Source organism: Saccopteryx bilineata, chromosome 3 (genome assembly GCF_036850765.1).
Source record: "Saccopteryx bilineata isolate mSacBil1 chromosome 3, mSacBil1_pri_phased_curated, whole genome shotgun sequence".
NCBI lineage: Eukaryota > Metazoa > Chordata > Mammalia > Chiroptera > Emballonuridae > Saccopteryx > Saccopteryx bilineata.
The window spans coordinates 71085269-71092098 of NC_089492.1; positions in this window are offsets into that span (position 1 = coordinate 71085269).

The window sequence follows — 6830 nt, forward strand, 5'->3', positions numbered from 1 at the left end:
TCCCTAATTTTTTTTTTTTTTTTGGTTTGGTCTATAAACTTTGACCAAAACAAACTAAATGAAATTGGGATATTGAATGTGGTCTTTTTGGTCCTCTCCACCCCAAACTGCAAACTAGATAAGCAAGGCTTTGGGCGTGCCTTTGCTAGAACTCTCTTTGGTATAAAATAGTTGAATTAGAAAAGTCCATCACAAATCTATTCTTGGGCTTGACCAGTGGTGGTGCAGTGGATAAAGCGTCGACCTGGGATGCTGAGGTTGCTGGATCAAAACCCTGGTCTTGTCTGTTCAAGGCACATAAAGAAGCAACTACTGTGAGTTGATGCTTCCTGCTCCTCCCCTTTCTCTTTTCTCTAACACAGTAAATAAAATCTTTTAAAAAAATCTATTCTTGGAGGACAAACATGGAATGCTTCTGCCATGGCTCTTGATTGACTGAGTAGCTTGCTCTTGATTGACTATGTAGCTGAGTTAGTACTATAAAACTTTAAGGCTCCAGATGTGTTACCTGCCCAGCAATGTGGGACTTTTGCCCTACTGGAAGAGCAGTGTTGTTTCTATGTCAACAAATCAGGTAAAGTGATACAACAGCTTGAGGTTCTGAAATTAAACATTACAGTCCTTGGACAGAACATGAGCCCCTAAATTGGAATTGAATAGACTTATTTAGCTAGCTGCCTGCAGGAATAGGGAGCTGGCTTTGTTCTATATCACAGGCTCTTCAGTATAGTGGTTTTTATGATTATACTGTTTGCTACATTAATCAGGTGTCTTACCAGATGCATTGAACAACCAGAAATTGCCACTACCAGAATAATGGTAGCCCAATACCTAGAGATGTTACAACAAACATATCTGAGACCACCTATACCAAAGAACTTTCGATGTGAGAAATATGATTTAGCTGTACTTCCAACAAGCCTCCCTGTGGCTTAAATGTGGCCATAAGCTCTTCTATTGAACACTCAGGAAACTACTTTCCTTCCTATGCGAGACATGATATACTGGAAATGAGCCTTCATGGAGATGAGAGGTCAATGTTGCTTTTCAATGACAGATCAGTGATACTTCCTAATGGTTGATCATCAATGCTTTCTAAGAAAGATTTTGATAGAAAGTGAGAGAAAAACAGAAAAACGAAGTTGCTATTACTGTGAGCAATCTAAAATGGAGCTGGAAACCTCTGGGAAGCAGAGCGAAGACACCCCGCCCTTAAATACTCAAGGTACTCTCCAGTGGAAACCTATTTCTAACGAGCTGAGGCCATGAAGTTACACTGATTGGTGGAATGGCTATAATATATGTAAAGTCATAAAAAGCCCAACTATGATGTGGTTTCTTAAATTTTGTTTTGTGACAGGCCATGGTACCTGAGCCCGGTTATTGGCTACTTGAGAAAGCTACTCTAATTTCTTTAGTTATGTACCTTCCTGACCCAGGCTGGCTCCTTATCTTACTCAGCAGGTTTGGATCAAAAACATTTACTATTGCAAAACATTTAAAGGTAATCTTTCCTTACTGAAGCTATTAAAAAAAAGTTGATTATAAGCTCTAAAGCCAGTTCCAGAAACACTTTTGAGAAACAATAGCCCTACTAAGTGAAGGATGATGTTCATCGGATAGAAATATTACATAGCTTGCATTTATTATTTTATAGGCACAGCTTATGCATTAACTCCCTACCTCAATTCTACTATTTTAATACTCTGAATATGGTTTTTTTTCAATACGCTAACATGACTTTTTCTTTTGGATGTAGCATTCATAGGTTGCTCTAGAATATAAGCACCATGTTTGTTCTAATTTTGACTACAATCTGGATCTAAAATCTCAACATAATTAGGTTGTGACATTGGACTATTCAGATTTTGTGTTGGATTCCCATTAAAACAAAAACAAAATATATTGGCTGATTCAAATGGCAGCTGTAAGAAACTAATACAATATGTAGTTGCAAAAATAGTTTAAATTATGGAAAGACAAAAATTGTCTTTGATGATCAGAAAAAAATTTACGTTCCAACTCAAAATTATACTTGAGATATACAGACCCTTCAAGTTTTTTAGAGCAGAAGTACAGTACTCAAAAGTAAAATATACTTGATAAATGTGCATCAAAATTTACTATACCACCTGACCTGTGGTGGTGCAGTGGATCAAGTGTCGACCTGGTTTGAAGCCCTGGGCTTGCCTGGTCTAGGCACATATGGCAGTTGACACTTCCTGCTTCTCCCTCTCCCCCTCTCAAATAAATATCTTTAAAAAAATTAAAATAAAAAATTTACTATAGCCCTGGCCGGTTGGCTCAGTGGTAGAGCGTCGGCCTGGCGTGCAGAAGTCCCGGGTTCGATTCCCTGCCAGGGCACACAGGAGAAGCACCCATCTGCTTCTCCACCTCTCCCCCTCTCCTTCCTCTCTCTCTCTTCCCCTCCCGCAGCCGAGACTCCATTGGAGCAAATATGGCCCAGGTGCTGGGGATGGCTCCTTGGCCTCTACCCCAGGTGCTAGAGCGGCTCTGGTCGCAGCAGAGCTATGCCCCGGAGGGGCAGAGCATCGCCCCCTAGTGGGCAGAGCGTCGCCCCCTGGTGGGCGTGCCGGGTGGATCCCGGTCGGGCGCATGTGGGAGTCTGTCTGACTGTCTCTCCCCGTTTCCAGCTTCAGAAAAATACAAAAAAAAAAAAAAATTACTATACTTGGAGTTAAGATCCTACTAATGTATTAAAAAAAATTCTAACAGGGATCTAGGCCAGTTGTTATCCTTAGAACTAATCACAAGCCTTATTTCATGATGTAAAACAAGACTCTAATTAAAAGATTTTAGACAATGCTGGGAGAAAAGTCGTGAAGTTTACATTTTTATCCTAAGCTGGCATCTTTCACATGCTTCTCTAAAAACTGAAGCAATAGATCCTATCACAAATAAAGGTCAGCAGCACATAAATATGTACCCAGATGAATGCAAAGTGGGGAGGCAGAGAGACAGACTCCCACATGCACCCTGACTGGGATCCACCCAGCAAACCCTCTATGGGGTGATGCTCTGGCCATCTGGGGCCCTTGCTCCATTGCTGGGCAACTGAGCTATTTTAGCACCTGAGCATCCTCAGCACCCAGGGCCGACTTGCTTTGCTTGGATGAGCCATGGCTGTGAGAGGGAGGGAGGGAGGGAGGGAGAGAGAGAGAGAGAGAGAGAAAGAGAGAGAGGGGGGGAGGGGAAGGGGGAGGGGGAGGGGGAGGGATGGGGAAGCAGATGCCCACTTTTCCTGTGCTCCCTGACCAGGAATCAGGAACTAACCTGGAACTTCCACACACTATGAAGATGCTTTACTGCTGAGCCAAATGGCCAGGGCTTAAAATATTGTCTATTAAAAATGACTGTAGGGATCCAGTACTAAAGAGGGGAAAATCTAATTCTGATGCATCTGGGTCCTCTGAAAGACATAAACACAAAGCTTATAGAACAGTTTGATGATTAAGACTGTAAGTTCTATCCCAAAGCAACTTAAAAATGTCCTAATTATGGCTCTGGCCACTTAGCTTAGTCAGTTAAGAGTATTGTTCCAAAACAACAAGGTTGCGGGTTTGATTCCCGGTCAGGGCACACGTGGGAAGCAACCAACGAAAACACAGCTGAGTGGAGCAAATGAATGCTTTCCTTCCCTTCCCCTCTCTCCCTTCTTTTCTGGTCTCTCTGAACATCAGTAAAAACTAAGCCCTGGCAAGATGGTTGGTTGGAACATCATCCAGAGCACAAAGGTTGCCAGTTCAACTCCCCGTTCATGGCACACAGGAGCAACTTGATGTTCCTGTCTCTTTGAAAAAACAAACAAAAAGAACTTGGGTGCTCCTGGCCAGACAGTTTGGTTAGAGCATCATCCTAATACTGAAAGGTTGCTGGTGTGAGCTCCAGTTAGGGCATGTACAAGAACAGATTGATGTTTCTGCTCTCTTTCTCTCTCTTCCCCTTCTCCTTTCTAAAATCAATCAATAAAAATATATTTTTAAAAAGTGTAGCCTGACCTGTGGTGGCAGAGTGGGATAAAGCTTCGACCTGGAACACTGAGGTCGCTGGTTCGAAACCTTGGGCTTGCCTAGTCAAGGCACATATGGGAGTTGATGCTTCCTGCTCCTCCCCCCTTCTCTCTCTATTTCTCTCTCACTCCTCTCTCTCTAAAAATCAATAAAAAAAAAAAAAAGTGTGGGTGGGGGCGTACCAACTAGGGAATGTGGAGGAAGAAAACCGAACATTCCACAGGGCATTAAAAAACGTTTTAGATACATGAAATGGACAAATAAATTACATATGCACCTAATTCAGGATAAGTTAACTAAATTAGAGGATGAATGAAAAATGAGTTTCAGGTTGACCTGGCATTACATATACTGGCATGAAAACAGCACTTAACTTTCTCTTTATATCAACAATTACTGATAACCATAGCTGAAGTTGCATTTTTTTTGTCAGCAGGCAATAGAATCGGTAAGAATCCTAAATTAATCTAGTTAATACATTTAGTACTGATGTGTAATACTTAATGCCCAATCAAGAGCAGCAAAAGGCCCTGGCCGGTTTGCTCAGTGGTAGAGCGTCAGCCTAGCGTGCGGGAGTCCCGGGTTCGATTCCCGGCCAGGGCACACAGAAGCGCCCATCTGCTTCTCCACCCCTCCCCCTCTCCTTCCTCTCTGTCTCTCTCTTCCCCTCCCGCAGCTGAGTCTCCATTGGAGCAAAGATGGCCCAGGCACTGAGGATGGCTCCATGGCCTCCACCTCAGGCTCTAGAATGGCTCTGATTGAGGCAGAGCAACGCCCCATATGGGCATGCCGGGTGGATCCCGGTCGGGCGCATGCAGGAGTCTGTCTGACTGCCTCCCCTTTTCCAACTTCAGAAAAATACGAAAAAAAAAAAAAAAAGGAGTAGCAAAAAGTGAAATGTGTATGTGTTTAAGGGATGCAGCAAGAAAGCCATTTTCTCTTATTTATAATTCTACAATCTAATCACCAGTAATATTGTAATCTTGAATTTAAGCAACATCCATAAACACAGTTTTGTTTGCTCATAAAAAGTGGTAAATATCACCCAATAGATGTGCAATTTCCTAATTCCCTAGATGTGAAATTAAGGCCTGGTGACTTGTTCAATATTACATTGGCTAATTAACTCAAGATATCAGACTTTCTAACTCTCATTTGGTGCTCTAATAATATACCAAAATACTTCTGGGCGAATATTTGTTTAAACAAACCATTAGGTACAATATTTAAGAGTTTATCCCAATAAAAATATAAAACTTTAGCACAAATATGACTGATCTGAAATTAAACCACTTATATATTGCAACTAAAATATCATATAATCGATGGCATCTATTGATTTCCAGATAGTCTTATCAAACTTAGATATAACCAATCAGAATATCAATTAAGCACTGCTAAACTGGGGTACATCCAAGCTTTGTTAATTTGTATGAAATTTCCTCTATATAGAAATTACTAGGATTTTTTTTTTTTGTATTTTTCCAAAGCTGGAAACGGGGAGAGACAGACTCCTGCACGCGCCTGACCAGGATGCACCCGGCACGCCCACCAGGGGGCGCCGCTCTGCCCACCAGGGGGCGATGCTCTGCCCCTCCCGGGCGTCGCTCTGTCGCTACCAGAGCCACTCTAGCGCCTGGGGCAGAGGCCAAGGAGCCATCCCCAGCACCCGGGCCATCCTTGCTCGAATGGAGCCTCGCTGCAGGAGGGGAAGAGAGAGACAGAGGAAGGAGAGGGGGAGGGGTGGAGCAGACGGGCGCTTCTCCTGTGTGCCCTGGCCAGGAATCGAACCCGGGACCCCTTGCATGCCAGGCCGACGCTCTACCACTGAGCCAACCGGCCAGGGCACTAGGATTAATTTAATCGCTCTTCAACCTTTTCTTTTTGTGACAGAGACAGAGCGAGTCAGAGAGAGGGACAGATGGACAGGAAAGATGAGAAGCATCAATTCTTCGTTGGGGCTCCTAGCTTGTTCATTGATTGATTTCTCATATGTGCCTTGACCGAGGGGCTATAGCAGACTGAGTGACCCCTTGCTATAGCTAGCAACCTTGGGCTCAAGCTGGTGAGCCTTGTTCAAATCAGATAAGCCCGCACTCAAGCTGGTGACCTTGGGGTCTGAAACCTGGGTCCTCTGTGTCCCAGTCTGATGCTCTATCCACTGCGCCACCGCCTGGTCAGGCACTCTTCAATCTTTTTTTGGGAGGGGGGTATTTTTCTGAAGTTGGAAACGGGGAGGTAGTCAGACAGACTTCCGCATGCGACCAACCAGGATCCACCTGGCATGCCCATCAGGGGGCGTTGCTCTGTTGCAACCAGGGCCATTCTAGTGCCTGAGGCAGAGGCCATGGAGCCATCCTCAGCACCCGGGCCAACTTTGCTCCAATGGAGCCTTGGCTGCGGGAGGGGAAGAGAGAGAGGAAGGAGAGGGGGAGGGGTGGAGAAGCAGATGGGCGCTTCTCCTGTGTGCCCTGGCCGGAAATTGAACCCGGGACTCCTGCACGCCAGGCCGACGCTCTACCACTGAGCCAACTGGCCAGGGCCACACTCTTCAATCTTGAACAGCAATTTCATCTTATCTCTCAGTATACAGTATTTGTACTAATTTGAAATAATAATTGATAAACTTAGCAAGATGACTAAGATGACAGGTCCATGAACAGCAAGATGTCTCTAAACATATCTCTTTTAATATGAGCCAAATTTACTGCTTACAGCAAATTGTATTTCTCAATATCAGTAAAATTCTTCTAAAGGGGACCGTTACCTGTCAACAATTGCACAAAAGGTAAGCAATCT